The sequence below is a fragment of the Argopecten irradians genome, chromosome 2 (assembly GCF_041381155.1).
Source record: "Argopecten irradians isolate NY chromosome 2, Ai_NY, whole genome shotgun sequence".
Lineage (NCBI taxonomy): Eukaryota > Metazoa > Mollusca > Bivalvia > Pectinida > Pectinidae > Argopecten > Argopecten irradians.
The window spans coordinates 64,084,744-64,104,199 of NC_091135.1; the positions used below are offsets into that span (position 1 = coordinate 64,084,744).

At 35.2% G+C, this 19,456-nt stretch overlaps 1 protein-coding gene across 4 annotated transcripts in view; it reads left to right on the top strand.

Annotated features, from left to right (window-relative positions):
• The window catches only part of LOC138316208 (zinc finger homeobox protein 4-like), a 325,938-nt gene that overhangs the window by 242,242 nt on the left and 64,240 nt on the right, over positions 1–19,456 (top strand). For 3 of the 4 annotated variants that reach the window (XM_069257789.1, XM_069257790.1, XM_069257792.1), the window contains one exon: positions 17,170–17,253. The gene's annotated coding sequence lies outside the window, so the exon portion shown is untranslated. Of the gene's footprint in view, positions 1–3,311; positions 3,471–17,169; positions 17,254–19,456 lie in introns of those variants that run through there. The other variant, XM_069257791.1, reaches the window with a different exon arrangement.

Here is a 19,456-nt window from a genome sequence, read left to right on the forward strand (position 1 = left end):
AACTTCATGAAGATTTTACCACTAGTCCATCACCTCTAGGTCACAGTGGCTATTGTGTCAACTACTGACAAGGGTAAATAGCTTGAGTTATTACCTACTGTCAAGGGTCACTTGCTGAGTTGCCAACAATTGACTAGGGTCACTTGATGAGTTGCCAACAATTGACTAGGGTCACTTGCTGAGTTGTCAAATACTGACAAGTGTGAATAGCTGAGTTGTCAACTACTGACAAGTGTGAATAGCTTAGTTGCCAACTACTGACAAGTGTGAATAGCTGTGTTGCCACCTACAGACAAGGGTCACTTGCTGAGTTGCCACCTACAGACAAGGGTCACTTGCTGAGTTGCCAACTACTGACAAGTGTGAATAGCTGAGTTGCCACCTACAGACAAGGGTGAATAGCTGAGTTGCCAACTACTGACAAGGGTGAATAGCTGAGTTGCCACCTACAGACAAGGGTCACTTGCTGAGTTGCCAACTACTGACAAGGGTGAATAGCTGAGTTGCCAACTACTGATAAGTGTGTCACTTGCTGAGTTGCCACCTACAAACAAGGGTCACTTGCTGAGTTGCCACCTACAGACAAGGGTCACTTGTTGAGTTGCCAATAATTGACTATGATGGCTTACTGAGTTTCCAGTCACTGACATGGGTTACTTGTTGAGTTGCCAACTTATCACAAGGGTCACTTGTTGAGTTGCCAACTACGGACAAGGGTCACTTGCTGAGTTGCCACCTACGGACAAGGGTCACTTGTTGAGTTGCCAACTTATCACAAGGGTCACTTGTTGAGTTGCCACCTACGGACAAGGGTCACTTGCTGAGTTGCCACCTACGGACAAGGGTCACTTGTTGAGTTGCCAATTAATCACAAGGTTCACTTGCTGTGTTGCCACCTACTGATAAGGGTCACTTGCTGAGTTGCCACCTACTGACAAGGGTCACTTGCTGAGTTGCCAATTAATCACAAGGGTCACTTGTTGAGTTGCCAATTTATCACAAGGGTCACTTGCTGAGTTGCCACCTACTGACAAGGGTCACTTGCTGAGTTGCCAATTAATCACAAGGGTCACTTGTTGAGTTGCCAATTTATCACAAGGGTCACTTGCTGAGTTGCCAATTAATCACAAGGGTCACTTGTTGAGTTGCCAATTTATCACAAGGGTCACTTGCTGAGTTGCCACCTACGGACAAGGGTCACTTGCTGAGTTGCCAACTTATCACAAGGGTCACTTGCTGAGTTGCCAACCATTGACTAGGGTGATTTCTCTCTGGGTTCTTCGACTTTCTGTCCTCCTGTTATAGCCAGCTAGTAACTGGAGTCATTAGCTTTCTCTAAGAAGTTCTACTTTCTACCACTAATAGTTGTTGATATTATGTATAAAAAACACACACAACATAAAATGGAGTTGATGTTGGTTTCTGTATTAGCTGATGCCATAAAATGGTAGTGCACCAAGTGACAATAATTGTGTTGAATTTCTAACAATATATTGGTGTCTGCCTAAAGTGAGTTGAAAACAATTTTAGAGTACCTTTAAGAGCTTATTATACGTAGATTATGATTGATCTTGTGCTTAGTAACGTTTCAAAATGGCGACCTTCGTAGGCACGAATGATAACCTCGTAAAAAATCCCAAGCAAAAGCGGTTGTATGGCAGCATTTTGGCCTTATAGACAGACATTATCTCGCATTTTTTAGATAAAAACAAGAATAAAAGTGATATATTGACAAAACATTTATTTCATACTCTTTTTAGGTGATTGACAGAAAAAAACATGCAATTCTTATTCTACAAAAATAATGCCAAAATATCATGATACGTATCATAATACACTTATGATGTATGCCTAAAGTGAGTTGAAAACAATTTTAGAGTACCTTTAAGAGCTTTTTATCAAGGATAAAAAAAAACCAACTCCATAACTAAATATAGGTATGTCTTTTATAACTAATATCTTTTAAAACTACATTAAACACTGATTTTTTTTTTATATATATATATAAAATTCTTTTAAAATTAAAGGTTATTGAACTTACAATCTCAGTCCCAAGAGAGTTTCAATATCATTCTATATCATGTAGAGCCCTTTTCGGTAGATACATATATATATATAAGAATTATGTAACTTTCATGAAAGAGAAAGGAAGCGAAAGTTTGATCGAGATCAAAGCCTTGGGCAGTTGTCTGGTAATCTATCAAGTCTTCAAATTAGTGATTAGATGCTATAGTTAGAGTCCTCTACAGGTAGAGATGCTATCTACACATGTGCAGTACAGATACCTACCACCTCTCCAATACCAGTTTTTATTTCTCTCATTAACACACTGATTTCTAAGATTAACTTTCTATTTCACATTAAAGCACAAAAAAGGCGATGAATTTTCTTACACTCTAATGCTGTCTAGATGTTTTTATACAAATAATTTCCCCTTCAAGTTCTTTTTTTATGAAAGTTAAAGGGTTACTGAGGCACATTTCTTGTCAACGTTAGCCATCAGTATTATCTGATGAAGAAAGGATATGATCATCCATTTATGTCCTCTGAATTCTTTTTTGGGTGCTGATCCATTGTTGATTATAACACTGAATGTCTTTGTTCTAACACACTTTCTTATTACCATAACAAAGTTTAGGTTACAATCCAAACTCATCATTTCCTGTTTCAAATTGTTGTACCAAATGCTTTCTGAATTTGACCATTACCCTAGTTAATTAATTACACTGGCATCCATAAAAACTGATATATATCTGTATTTTAAAAAATGCATTTAGTTTAGTTGTTGATCTAATGTATAAAAATCCTGATAAATTAGTTTTGTTTGGGATGTTCTTTATAAAACTTATAGTATGGCTGATATGATTGTAAAACTTTGTATTCCCATCACCAAGGGCAATAACTCTGTATAAAAAGTGATTGATCAAATGATGAAAAGGAAGATCTCCATTTGCCAAGAGTATAAGGCTTTAGATAATATAACTCTTTTCTTATCTTGTTCCAATACCGTTTATTAGTTAATGATTTATATGTAGACATCGTTATTCAAAATCCACTTGAGAAGGGCCTTTATATGATTTACCTGCCCGCTAAATGCCGATGGAAATTTGGTAGATGAGCGCTAGCCTAACCTTCATTAGTATTTTAGGCAGAGATAATAAAATCTATTTCAACCACCCTTGTCTTTATTGATTTACCTCTTACACTTTTTGTAAACATCCGTCCCGTTGGCAGAGAGCTAACGAGATTGCAGGTACCAAAAGTTTTATCAGTGTTAGATTGATAATGTTGTTACCTCACACACATCGCTGATTGCTTTGGCCAGGTAAGGCAGCGTACCTGTCTCACCTGTGTGAAGGTACCCTTATTGAATGTGTGACTGTCGGTCACACCTGTCCAGGATCACCCATTGGTCACTTGTGGTCATTCTAGCTTTGGATTTACTTTTGGGATTTCTGTAAACCTTACAGGTAAAAAACTATGTATAATATATATGTAGTGTGACCATGGGTCTGTCACACCTGTGAGGAATGTCTATATATAGACTGTGGTCGCTCCTCGTATTGTTGTATGTACTTGTATGAGGATACTGGACAATTGTATCTCCCCTGTTATCTATTGTTCTCAATCTATCGCCCTTTATAGACATATAGTCACTACCTTACCTCATGTTCTGTGGCACCATGTATTACTATCCTAATAAGGATTTGGTGATGTTACGTAAATATCTATGTAAATAATGTACATCTTTGTGATGAAGCTGATCAAGCTAACTTACGTTATATGATGTAGTTTATAAGTTTTTGATCACCTTACTACTTTAAATTTCCTAAATTTATAGCTCTTTTGATGTTTAAAGTTAGTGCATGTATGGTGTTTTTTAATTAACATTAACATGAAATTATTAAAATGATTAAAATTTTGTCTTTAATTTTCTACACATTATAAAATGTTTAATTGAATATTTGACTGCCATTAGTGGTCTTTGTTTGACACCATGAAAGATGATCAGGATCAACATGGGACAGGATTTCTAAAACTTTGGTTTTATTTACGATGAAATCTGTTTGTTTGGGTTGGCTGTCTTTACATACAGAAGAACGGTGTATATTTGTGGTACTGTCAGTAACACACTCGATATGTCGAAATGTTTATCAGGGGAAACATTTTTCTATGCTATTAAATCCTATTTTTTGCATGAATAAATTGTTAAAGATAATTTATGGAAATAGGTTTAGTACAGGTAATTAGTAATTAGCATAAAACATTAGTCATCTACCTGGTTTTAGTTTGCATTTAGTACCTGGCGGATCTTTGATCATTGCTTGATATCGATGATGAAGAGATACCTATGGCTTTTTCACCTGTGAAAGTTTTTCAGTGGATTGAGGAGATGGACGCTATAGATTTCTCGCACCTGTGGAGAAAATTGATCTGAAATCTGACATGATCGCTACAGTGAAGGGGAGGTAATGAGAGGATTCTGTGAATGCGTTACCTGTACAGTACAGGTAAAAACTCACCTGTACAGGTGACATAGCGACTGGACACTGGGTTAATAGACACCATCCATAAACATGTGCTTATCCTATCATTATACACTATTCACAGACAAAACACGATCGGTATCAAGAATTCCTATTTATAGCGTCTTTTAATTGTTACTATTAAGGATCATTACTTTTGCCAATTTATAACATTTTTTCTATCTTAATCACATATCATGGTTATTATTGATACATACATATACATTATGTCTGAGTCATTTGTTAACTCTTTTTTTTCATTAAGACTTATAAAATATCTAAAGGTATATGTAGGTAATAAAATGTCCTAACTACGTCTGATCAAAATCTCCCTGTCTTTGATTTACAACAATGCCAGGTCATTTGCACTTAATGCTATAGATGTACCTGTGAGTGGCTAACATTTGCGGGATTTCATTATTCTGTTTAATTTCAGTAAGCTATAAATTCCCACATGTATCAAGCCTTGTTTTGACTCGGTTGTTTGGTCACAATTCACTTGTGATCAAGATTCGCATTGCACATTATCCAAACTCATTTACATATACACCTGGACGCTGCCTAATAAAGAAGCCACTCAAACGACTACCAAATTAAGCCAATTTCCACTTGGCTCTTTCATCTAGTAATATTGAAATATTCCAAGCACAATCAACTGGAAATGTTTTATTTTCTTATATAAATCCCAAATTGGCAGTAGAGATAAAGTATAGAATGAGAACATCTGTATGTCAGCTAATGACCAGAGTGACGGGAGCTTACCTGTCCATCAAAGTCAATAGACACCCACAACTACAGCAAAAGTGATTTCAGACGTAAGGAAGTGTGAAAATCTCTCTTATTCACAAACTCTGAATGTACAACAACCTGAAAAGTAACACCGCATTGGGTTAAACAGATGACAAAAGCTTTAAAGAAACAGTATTCAGTGTATCTTGAGACGATCTTGGAAAAGGACTGATAAAGTGACTTTATGCCTGTCAATGCAGTCCTTTATGGCTCAAGTAGCAATGAGTTATGGCAGAGAGCAGACGTTACTCAACTTGAATAAAGTTGGTTTGAATCTTTATTCTATTGTAGATGGGTTTACAGATGTATAGTTGGAAGATAAACCTATATTGATACTGTCTACATGCTACCTTGGATGTTTCTGCTCATCGTTTCCACCTGTCTTATCCAGAACTTACCTGTATCCTATGCTCCTCACCTGACCACACACACCTCTAGCCCTGACCACACCCACTCCCTTTTTTATCATTGTTTGGCCACTATTGTAATTACCTTTCCATTATCTCTTACTACATATATTTCTATTTATTGAATATAAATATGACATGAGATCACCACTGCACTGGTAAAAGGTGATACATCACAGGTAATCACAACATACATGTAATCACAGAAAACAGGTAATCACAACATACAGGTAATCACAACACACAGGTAATCACAACACACAGGTAATCACAACACACAGGTAATCACAGTGATGACAAAACTGGGGCTATGACCTTGAAAAACAACATGGCAGCCAGTTAGAGTAGCTGTTTTTTACTGGTGATAACCAGAGTAAGGCCACTCTACAACAGAATACTTAATACATCTGGGCCAGGTAAGATACATTAATTGGATCGGACACAGATTTTCCCACTAATTATCGTTTGCCATGTACATGTTAGTGGTAATTACCTGCCGTGATTTTACAGGAAGAAGAAATTAAAACAACTGCAAGTTTTTAATCTCATTAAATTGGATTCCTTGGCTGTCATTAGGAGTGGCATGCAAAGGTCTGATAGAAAACATCAGCCAATTAATTAGTGATGGAGTTAATTAGGGTCGACAATGTGTAGAGGTAGTGATTACACTAGGAACCCTTCACAATTTCCAACTTCCTTAGTAACCAATAATGTGTATGTTACCATAGTAACCATTAGGTAGGTATAATGTTACCATAGTAACCATTAGGTAGGTATAATGTTACCATAGTAACCATGAGGTAGGTATAATGTTACCATAGTAACCATGAGGTAGGTATAATGTTACCATAGTAACCATGAGGTAGGTATAATGTTACCATAGTAACCATGAGGTAGGTATAATGTTACCATAGTAACCATTTGGTAGGTATAATGTTACCATAGTAACCATGAGGTAGGTATAATGTTACCATAGTAACCATGAGGTAGGTATAATGTTACCATAGTAACCATGAGGTAGGTATAATGTTACCATAGTAACCATGAGGTAGGTATAATGTTACCATAGTAACCATGAGGTAGGTATAATGTTACCATAGTAACCATGAGGTAGGTATAATGTTACCATAGTAACCATTAGGTAGGTATAATGTTACCATAGGAACCATTAGGTAGGTATAATGTTACCATAGTAACCATTAGGTAGGTGTAATGTTACCATAGTAACCATTGGGTAGGTATAATGTTACCAGGTGGTATAATGTTCATATAGGATGAGGTAGGTTAGTAACCAGTATTAACCATTTTGTGTAGGATAATGTTACCATGTTCAGGATGTAGTAACCAGTATTTATTTGTGTTAGTAACATTGTTACCACAGTGACCTCTAAGAATATGCAGCCATAGATTAACTATGGTATTTTGTCTTAGTAACCATGAAATGTGCCTTTTACTTTAGTTACCATAGTAACACATGTAATATATATCTGTTACCTTAGTTACCATAGTAACACATGTAATATACATTTGTTACCTTAGTTACCATAGTAACACATGTAATATACATCTGTTACTTTAGTTACCATAGTAACACATGTAATATACATCTGTTACCTTAGTTACCATAGTAACACATATAATATATATCTGTCACCTTAGTTACCAGAGTTACACATGTAATATATATCTGTTACTTTAGTTACCATAGTAACACATGTAATATATATCTTTTACTTTAGTTACCATAGTAACACATGTAATATACATCTGTTACCTTAGTTACCATAGTAACACATGTTATATATATCTGTTACCTTTAGTTACCATAGTAACACATGTAATATACATCTGTTACCTTAGTTACCATAGTAACACATGTAATATATATCTGTTACTTTAGTTACCAAAGTAACACATATAAATATATATCTGTTACCTTAGTTACCATAGTAACACATGTAATATATATCTGTTACTTTAGTTACCATAGTAACACATGTAATATATATCTTTTACTTTTGTTACCATAGTAACACATGTAATATATATCTTTACCTTAGTTACCATAGTAACACATGTAATATACATCTGTTACCTTAGTTACCATAGTAACACATGTAATATATATCTGTTACTGTTCTTTAGTTACCAAAGTAACACATATAATATATATCTGTTACCTTAGTTACCATAGTAACACATGTAATATATATCTGTTACTTTAGTTACCATAGTAACACATGTAATATATATCTTTTACTTTTGTTACCATAGTAACACATGTAATATATATCTGTTACCTTAGTTACCATAGTAACACATGTAATATATATCTGTTACCTTAGTTACCATAGTAACACATGTAATATACATCTGTTACCTTAGTTACCATAGTAACACATGTAATATATATCTGTTACCTTAGTTACCATAGTAACACATGTAATATATATCTGTTACTTTAGTTACCATAGTAACACATGTAATATATATCTTTTACTTTAGTTACCATAGTAACACATGTAATATACATCTGTTACCTTAGTTACCATAGCAACACATGTTATATATATATCTGTTACCTTAGTTACCATAGTAACACATGTAATATATATCTGCCATTGTAACAACAGTACCATTTATATGTATTTCAGACATAGTTAGACATAGGATTATCTTTGTTACCACAGTAACCATTGATAAGCCTGTTTCCGTGGTAACAATGAAATATGAACTAAAATGAATTTACTGGACTAACTTGTGTGTGTGTCTATAGCAATATTTTCAATATGAATTAAGCCTATATGTAACAAATGAGTCAACAAACTTACAGAAAGTAACTACTGTTTATAATGATGAACGGCTCTTTTTACCTATCAGACATGCCTGTACCTTGCACCTGTGCTATTTTTAAATTGCTGTTAAATTATACCTGTTGTAATTATCACTGACTGGCTTTGTACTGTCAGCTTAATTGCTAAATAAGGAAATTTATGAGTTAGACAACATTTAATAATGTTTTTAAGACCCAGACTGTCCAGCAGCATGCTCAGATCATTGTTATATATTTGTGCCTCATAATCCATGCCGAGTTTCAGGTCCTCCAGGTCCAATCTAATTAGAGCACTCTAAAATTTGATTTAGCCTACGCAATTCATCATATCCTGTTATTTGCTAAGAGTCGTTAACAGATGAATGTGTTTCCTCATTTATCATAGGATCAGTGATAACTATTTCTGTGACATCTTTTGATTAGGAAGTCAGCAATTTAGATACTTGTTGGAAAGTGACATTTATTTATTATCATGGCCTAGCTTTCAAATCCTTTATGTATAATTCTCCCAGCTCAACAGACAAGTGAGAGCTGAACTGGATTAATGAAATCATGCATACTCAATATTTTATTATAAAAAATCTACATGCTGTAATTATAATAATGGACAAAAGCTGATCCATTGTTAACTGGTGTTGCTGGTCCTGGAATATTGGAACAAATGTACCAACAACTCATTGGATTACACTGAAACAGCCCAAAGTTGTGAGGACACTGTTTGGAGCCTTGTAGAAGTGACATTTAATTGGTTGTTAATGTATGAATGCACTATACTCAAACTTTGCTTTTTGAATATTTTTGAAATTCCTTAATCAGGCGTTTTACTATGATTTGTTTTACCTGTTATATCTTTAATAGAAGAAACAAGATTTTGTTCACTTTCTATGTAGAGAGATGAGCAACATTTGATTGGTTACTTTTGCTGTAGAGAATGAAGTGGCGTGTCAAGTGAAATTTGATTGGCTAACGCTGTTGCAGAAATGTCATTGGTTGTACCAGAAGCCATGGTTTAAGAGAACTGAGATCTGATTGGTTAAAGTAGTTTACTAAGCATTGCTTTATATGATTGGTTGATTGTGCTAGGTTTGATTGGATTCGGCAGCTGGTAGCAGACTAGTCTAACCTTTGACCTGAGGTTAATTCTACACATTGTTTTGGTATGTAAGGAAGTTTGTTGAGCAGGTGATATATTAATGTCTTGCTGGAATTAATAATATTCCCTTCCTCTCCTAATTGCTTTTCCCTGTGTATTTTCTCAGTCTATGCTGGCACCAATCATTTATGCCCAGTAGTCTTGGGGTGCCCACCAGGAACCAACCCTTTAAACTTATATTTTGAGATTTTGCAGACTTGATTGAAATTGTTGACAAGTTGGTATGAGAAACAGAGATTGTTGATTACTGTGTCACGTGACCCCAGCTGGCTGGCCTGTGTAGCTGTATTTAATGTAGATAGATTAAATACATCATAATTATATCACATGTCCATCACCATATAACCCTACAGATGTCCTAATGTTTAACACCCTATCTTAAACTTCTACAATTTATTTTTCAACATGTTTCGTTTTCATGACGAAGAATATGCGGTAAAAATCATGAATGCATATGTCACTAAGTATAATATTAGGTCCTTATTAAACCAGGATAATGCAAAAATTGAAAAAAAATAAAAGTTGAATAGACTTATAACTAATAATGAAAATTACTAGATGTACAGTTATTGACCAATTTAAGGTTATAATTGATGTTACAGGAAAGCCTATTCCTATACTGACCTTATATTTAATTTGATATTGTTACAGTGTAATTGTAGCGTGTATTTTATAAAGGCAAGGGGAGATGTGATGTAAACTGATTTGGTAGCCTGGTAGGGAGATAATTATACAGAATTATAGATTACAAAGGTTCACATAGCCATAAACGTTATTTACAGATAGGTCATAATATCATGTATCTTATACGTGGGATTTCACAAAGTCGAATTAAGTGTCATTACTCAAGTGTTAATTATAGGTTTACAATCTCTCGCTGTCAGCCAACTTTTCTGTGTTTTCCTGGGTGATTCTGAGTCTAAAGAGTTCTTATGTTTAATGACTAATATAGGCAGGCATGCAATGGCACGGTTTAATTTATTCACAAAATACCAGAGTGTCCTGTTTAACTCATTAAATTGAGAATGGCTTCTTAATTACCCGATAATTTTTGACATAAATATTTTTAATCATTATGTCTAGATCACAGATAAAACCAGATGTGGTATTTTTCCATTACAACTCCTGATAAATATCAACACTTTTTGCTATATTTGCATATGGCCGAGAGGTTTCAGTATCACAGTTGATGATGATTTTATAGGATTGCTGTGTCTATAGAAAGGTAGGTTGTGTACAACAGTCGTAAAACAAACACCCAGTTGTGTTTCTACAGTACACACTGGTGGACAAATCAGTGGAAAGTTTAAAGAGAAAAATTCTGGTTTTATCTGCTCATTTATTCATTTATAAGCATCAGATTCTTAAAATCTTGCATATTGCATGATTTACACTATTGAAGTGCCTTATGTAATGGGATTTTAATGACTTTTTGAATATACGATGATAAATTTACATAAATATTGAAACTTTGGTCAACATTTTCCGGCTTTACGACACCATTACAAAGAACAGTGCTATCTGGGATGTTGATACAGAGTTAACTAGTCATAAAATTAATGCAACATTTGTTGAGTAAAATTACAATATGATATCTGTTCACTAGGGTGTTCACCATGTTGTTTCACATTGACTGCATGTTAATACTAGATTTGTCCCCTCAAACACTACTATTTAAGATCTTGCACATCTTTCTTTTGTCAGTGATTTTTTGTAGTAAACCCATTTTCTGTAGTGCCGTTCAGTGTTCTATGTATGGAACTCTGTTGGCTAGATTTCAGTAGAGTTGTACAATATTTGTAATCTGTAATCCTCTACAGACTATGTTCTGTCTTCTTAAGGTCACTACACAATGGACATCTTGTACAATGATTCTTGACGAGAGCTGTATATGTTATCTAAAAACTTTTCTTAGTATCACCTGTTTTACTGATAATGACTTGGTCCATTACCTTGTGCCTTTTAAACGTCAACTTGTTTGGTCCATTACCTTGTGCCTTCTAAACGTCAACTTGTTTGGTCCATTGCCTTGTGCCTTCTAAACGTCAACTTGTTTGGTCCATTACCTTGTGCCTTCTAAACGTCAACTTGTTTGGTCCATTGCCTTGTGCCTTCTAAACGTCAACTTGTTTGGTCTTTTACCTTGTGCCTTCTAAACGTCAACTTGTTTGGTCCATTGCCTTGTGCCTTGTCAATTACCTTGTGCCTTCTAAACATCAACTTGTTTGGTCCATTGCCTTGTGCCTTGTCAATTACCTTGTGCCTTCTAAACATCAACTTGTTTGGTCCATTGCCTTGTGCCTTGTCAATTGCCTTGTGCCTTCTAAACATCAACTTGTTTGGTCCATTACCTTGTGCCTTCTAAACATCAACTTGTTTGGTCCATTACCTTGTGCCTTCTAAACATCAACTTGTTTGGTCCATTACCTTGTGCCTTCTAAACGTCAACTTGTTTGGTCCATTGCCTTGTGCCTTCTAAACGTCAACTTGTTTGGTCCATTGCCTTGTGCCTTCTAAACGTCAACTTGTTTGGTCCATTACCTTGTGCCTTCTAAACGTCAACTTGTTTGGTCCATTGCCTTGTGCCTTCTAAACGTCAACTTGTTTGGTCCATTGCCTTGTGCCTTCTAAACGTCAACTTGTTTGGTCCATTACCTTGTGCCTTCTAAACGTCAACTTGTTTGGTCCATTGCCTTGTGCCTTCTAAACGTCAACTTGTTTGGTCTATTGCCTTGTAGCTTGTCTATTACCTTGTGCCTTCTAAACGTCAACTTGTTTGGTCTATTGCCTTGTGCCTTCTAAACGTCAACTTGTTTGGTCCATTGCCTTGTGTCTTCTAAAGGTCAACTTGTTTGGTCAATTGCCTTGTGCCTTCTAAACGTCAACTTTTTTGGTCCATTGCCTTGTGCCTTCTAAACGTCAACTTGTTTGGTCCATTGCCTTGTGCCTTCTAAACATCAACTTGTTTGCTGATAAAGGCTTGGTCTATGGCCTTAAGACTTGGTCCATTGCCTTGTGCCTCCTAAAGGTCACCTTGTTTTGTTGAAAAAAAACATCCAGATTGTTGCCAACTGCCTAATAAAGGGCACAAATGGTTTGCTGATGATATTGACTACTGTATTTTAATTAAATGTTGAGGAGAACACTTACATATACATTGCTTCCATTGTTCAATCCTATTTGAATTTATTACTGATGTAAAATTTTGTTGAAATTTAAAATATTATCTTACATTCTAAATGTGTATTAATAGGACATCATCTGTTCTTTTTAACCTTTTTACACTCCTCACCTTCAACAATGATGACTGAATCACTTTAATATTCTATAAGTCATCTTAATAAAAATCTGATAAAAACTGCTAGTATTACACATCTGAAAGTTAATATTGTGTTAAAAATAAAATTACTAGTACTGAACTGTATCAGTAAGGAAAGAATAAAGGTGTGTCTGTCTCATTCTCTTTATGTCAAATAATGAAAAATAAGCAAAGATTTTAACTGTTTTCAATTATCTCCCTTTTTGAGGTCAGGCTTATTTGATTTTCTGCCTGGGTTTTACAACCTTGATGACACTGATGGTCACCCACTTCTTGTCATGTCATTTGCTGTGGTGGGAGCCCCCTTCTGGCTAATGACAGATATCATATGTTGTCATTGCCATTTCATCCATTTCTATTCCATGGATTTTAAATACTTCTGGGCTGCATTCCTGCACTGTAATACCAATCTTGTCATTGCACTATGCACTGAATCAATAAATGTTAATTTTGACTTACGTAACTATAATATGTATGATACATATTAATGACATTATCTTTTTCCTTTCTTTTTTTTTCTGATTATTTTTTTTTTTTTGTCTGCAAACTCAGCTGGCTACAGTGGTGCAGGCAGTTACCCCTCTGTACTCCAGGCTCTCTGATGTCTTTTTCCCATGAGCAGACGCAGTTTTAATTGACTTCATTGTGCAAGGAATTTTAAAAGCAACACATGCTATTTAAAATAAAAAGAAAAGAAATGTAAAGTTAACAAGGTTTGATTATGGCTATCATATTCTACAGCCAGTTTCCTGTTACAACCCAACATTTAAAAGTACTCATTAATTAGGTTTGGGCTTCTTATTACATGGGGAAATTTGAATTTTTAGATAAAGAGAAACCTGTAGTTTATTTGATATCCTTTTCACAGGTATTGTCAAGAGATTAAACATAGGTTGAGGGCTATTCAAAAGGCAGGCCTAATTAGATCTCTGGCTTAATTATCCCCGTTACCTAGGACAACTGATAAGTAATCGCCCCCTTGATCATTCTCCCTCCATTACAAACACAGCCCACTTATCACAGTTTAAATCTCACAATTTAATTTCAACCTTAATATCTGGTCAAACGCATTTGGGTGAAAGTCTTCAGTGATAAGTACTTATGGTCGAGTTTTATCTATAGATGTCATGTCTAGGCTTTAATTGGTTGTTGTGTGTCCACAATATTTGTACATTGTCTTGTGCTAATCCTATTTATGATAGTGTGTGTCGGGAAGTTATAATTATAATTACCTATATACTTTCAGTTGAATGAGTTGTCCCATGGGCCACGTAGCCCAGTTTTATATGGTGAGACAAATCTACATGTTTAATTCCGTCTCCATTGATACACATGTGACCTAATTACTACAGTACAATACAGTTCAACAAGGAAACTTTTTATATCATAATGAAAAATTTAATTCACATGTCTGTCCTAGAGAAGTGGATTTTGTTATTTAATGTAAATGTATTGCAATGTTTGTGGCAGTGAGAGCAAAACTAAATTATTTCAAAATAAGGATTTCATTTTGAATACATTGTCATTTACATTATCATCATCCATATTGAGAAACAAGAGATTGCTGTTGATGTGGAATGATGTATCAATTGTTTCTGACTCATCCGTCTTCTTGGATTCTTGGTGATTGTTATCATTTAACATTTGTGTACACTAAATTATAAGGTATGTTTATTAAACAAGGAAAGAAAATGTTCATGCACTTTTTATTTGGTAATCATTGGCATAGAGGTCTGAGTGGTTAAGGTGTCTGACATTCTAATACTGGTCTGAGAGCTGAGTGGTTAAGGTGTCTGACATTCCAGTGCTGGTCTGAGAGCTGAGTGGTTAAGGTGTCTGACATTCTAATGCTGGTCTGAGAGCTGAGTGGTTAAGGTGTCTGACATTCCAGTGCTGGTCTGAGAGCTGAGTGGTTAAGGTGTCTGACATTCTAATGCTGGTCTGAGAGCTGAGTGGTTAAGGTGTCTGACATTCCAGTGCTGGTCTGAGAGCTGAGTGGTTAAGGTGTCTGACATTCTTATGCTGGTCTGAGAGCTGAGTGGATAAGGTGTCTGCAGACATTCAAATGCTGGTCCGAGAGCTGAGTGGTTAAGGTGTCAGATTTCTTAAGAACTTTGGTACAGCAGTTGTTGAAAATTGATACTTACCTTCATGTTAAAGTGGTCATCATAGAAGTTACGATTATTGCCGAAATGAAGTCGGAAAGTTCATGACCCGTTATCAGAAGAGTGCGGACAAACGTTGCATAGTTACAGTAGTCACATGACGTTCTTGGCAACGATGTTACGATGTCGACTAACTTCAGCTTGTTGAGACCCACCTAGCGATATTCAACATTTATTTGATTTTTTTATCAAAAGTTTCCAAATCTTTATCGCTCATCTTGACTTCAATTTAGTCCTCAAGTCTCTGCATGATTTCAAACAGGATTTGTTTCAACCTTCTTCTAAATCATGAAAAAAATTGGACAGATACGGATGTTGGGACTTTAAGGTATCTGACATTCTAAGATTGGTCCTGCTTTTCTTATTCAGCATTTCACTGAGACTGACCACTGGTCAGTGGTGTTTTGTTGGAACTCAATCACCAAACCTGGCATGGCAAATGAAGAAATCGTGAATGTCCATCATGTCATTAGAAATGTACAGTTTGGCCTTGTGCAAGGACCAATACACAGAGATGATTTAACTTAAACATTGACATGCTCAGCAGAATACATCTGAAAATATTCTCAGTGTCATCTGCGGAGTATTGGCATCGTTTGATGCCAACTTTTCCATGTGTTTAGTTTTGTGTTTATCACTTGAAACAATGTACCTGTCTATTATATTATGTACATGTAGGCAAAATACAATGTACCTGTCTATTATATTATGTACATGTAGGCAAAATACAATGTACCTGTCTATTATATTATGTACATGTAGGCAAAATACAATGTACCTGTCTATTATATTATGTACATGTAGGCAAAATACAATGTACCTGTCTATTATATTATGTACATGTAGGCAAAATACAATGTACCTGTCTATTATATTATGTACATGTAGGCAAAATACAATGTACCTGTCTATTTTATTATGTACATGTAGGCAAAATACAATGTACCTGTCTATTATATTATGTACATGTAGGCAAAATACAATGTACCTGTCTATTATATTATGTACATGTAGGCAAAATACAATGTACCTGTCTATTATATTATGTACATGTAGGCAAAATACAATGTACCTGTCTATTATATTATGTACATGTAGGCAAAGTACAATGTACCTGTCTATTATATTATATACATGTAGGCAAAATACAATGTACCTGTCTATTATATTATGTACATGTAGGCAAAATACAATGTACCTGTCTATTTTATTATGTACATGTAGGCAAAATACAATGTACCTGTCTATTTTATTATGTACATGTAGGCAAAATACAATGTACCTGTCTATTTTATTATGTACATGTAGGCAAAATACAATGTACCTGTCTATTATATTATGTACATGTAGGCAAAATACAATGTACCTGTCTATTATATTATGTACATGTAGGCAAAATAAAAACCTTAATAGCTTATGACTGAATCTATAGTCCCTCAGTAGTTTGTCCAATGAAACAACCACCAGCTTTTACCAATAATTAAAGTTAAATTTGGCTGGTCACAGGCTAAAAGACTTGGCAAGCTTGCTACTGAAACTCTTTGTTGCATGTCCAAAGTGAACATGACTGTATTGGCCATTGTTTCTCAAACACTTTGGTTGCCAATTCATCAAGGAGACGATGAATGTTCGATGCTGTACAGCTAGAAATACACTGCTATAAATCCTCTGTTTTGTAAGAAAAAAAGTAATTATCAGTAGGAAAGAAAAAAGTAGCTGTGATAAAAGGAAATAAAACTAAAAATATTACACAACATCCAATGAGAGTCTCAACTGGTTGTCATGGTAACCTTATTGTAGTGTGTATGTTTTAGGTACTAGTGTCATGCTGGTTTTTACTTAAGACTTTAGTCCCCACTTGAGAAGGAATCTAATTTTACTAAAAGTGTTTAATTACCCATAATCATAGCCATATATGTCTTTGTGTTGAAATTCTCAGCAATCCATTTTATATTTCGGTGTGTTTTTATTTTACAGACTGCCTATTCCCCTGTGGACACTATGGAAATCGGCATTTAATTTGGGACAAAGACATCTCGCATACAATCGTTAAAGAATAGGGTAGGTATTCTTTAACTTTTGTCTACTTTAAAACCCCAGCTAATTCCCAATTAAGACAATTTTATTAAGTATTTTTCTCCAGCTATTATTTTCTTTTAACTAAGTTGAATATTTAAGGTATAATTATACCCCAACAAAGGTGTTTACTCGGGGTAATTTTATTAGGCAAATACATGACATATTCTTTGTTTGAGTGGTACATGACGATGTTAATAGCCTAGCCCTGGAGAATTCTACCCCACTTAACACTAGAGCTAAGGAACAAGAATTAATTTAAACACTTGTACTCGCTAGTAATTAAGGAGGGCCCAAACACAGACATTACAAATACATTACAATTCTTTTCTTAAGGGTTTTAAAAAAGGCTTCTTCAGTTTCATATACTGGTGCTGAAGGACTCAAGTTTGGAGTGTAAATTTTTCAACAGCTTAAATTTGACCCCGTCATACAAGGTGGCAAGATTTTCATGTCAGATGTTAAACTTTTTTCTTTCTTTCTTTTTTTGCTAAGATATTGTTTAATTAAGATTTTTGACATTCTCAGAAATCCCAAATTTTCGTCATCTCCGTTTTCCATCTGTTATAATAGACACGGAATAAGTCAGATATTGATGGCTTTCTGCATTGTCAAGTAAATCTTTGTCAAAAGTTAAGCACAATAAGTTGAGTGATAAGATTTAGTACACAAGGTGCTCTGGTACAAACTATTGTAGATGTGTGTGTTTATGTACTTAATTTATCAGGTAAAAAATTAATCATCCCTCTATACTCTGCATTCCTATGTGATATAATTGTATGGGGGTAAAAAGATGCACTCTGAGCAGGATTCTCTACACATTTACCATGATGGATTATACCTCATACAAATAACTTTCTCATTTATTGTCTTCAAATAAACAACATGTTAATTGGAATGAACTTTAGAGCATGTTTCTAACCTTTAAAATAGTGTGTGATTTCAAATTAGGAGAATGGAACATAGATGGTGAGAGCCATTTAAAAATTTTTGTAAACAGATATTGAATATATTTTCAAAACATCACCGTCCACAGGTTTAGACAAGTTTCCAATCAAGTACAAGTAGATTTATAAAATATTCATTATGATCAATTAATTATAAATATTTCTGAATTTAATTTAATATAGAATAAAACTGATTATTAAGGGTGATCCATTGAATTAGACATATTTACCTGGACTAGATAAAAATGTCATTATGATATTAATAACCCACACACTTACTATGTAAATCAGCCATTTAGATAGGCTTTAAGCTTTGAACTTTCCTGTTTTAATTAAATATGACATATTCTAAAAATATTTGTGTGAGGCACCTGTATATAGCCTAATGTAAGGATCTGTTTTGTTCTGGAGTTCAGAATTTAAATGGGAAAACCATCTTAGTTTTATCCCTAACACTATTATAGATATTGATTTATTCCAGCATGGGACCTGTTCATTAAGACAGGCCTTTTGAACAATCTAATTTCCAAATTCTTGACAGACTTGATGCTGTCAAACCATTAAGATATGTGTGTAGCAGCTTAGTGCGAATTGTCCTGTACACTTTGGACGGCTGATAAGACTCTGGACTTGTGTTGACATGAAGATGAGGAAAAGCAAATAAAAATGAGGGCTAGGTTGGTCTGAGGGACATAGATGGATCAGGGGGACACAATCTGAACAAGAGGCACATATAAGGGGGGCACAGATTTAGCAGGAGACAAAGGTGGATCAGGGGGACACAATCTGATCAAGGGGCACATATGAGGAGGGAAGAGATTTAGCAGGAGACAAATGTGGATCAGGGGGACACAATCTGATCAAGAGGCACATATAAGGGGGGCACAGATTTAGCAGGAGACAAAGGTGGATCAGGGGGGCACATATGAGGAGGGCACAGATTTAGCAGGTGACAAAGATGGATCAGGGGGACACAATATGAGGAGGGCACAGATTTAGCAGGTGACAAAGATGGATCAGGGGGACACAATATGAAGAAGGGGCACATATGAGGAGGGAACAGATTTAGCAGGAGACAAAGGTGGATCAGGGGGACACAATATGAACAAGGGGCACATATAAGGAGGGCACAGATTTAGCAGGAGACAAAGGTAGATCAGGGGAACACAATCTGATCAAGAGGCACATATAAGGGGGCACAGATTTAGCAGGAGACAAAGTTGGATCAGGGGGACACAATA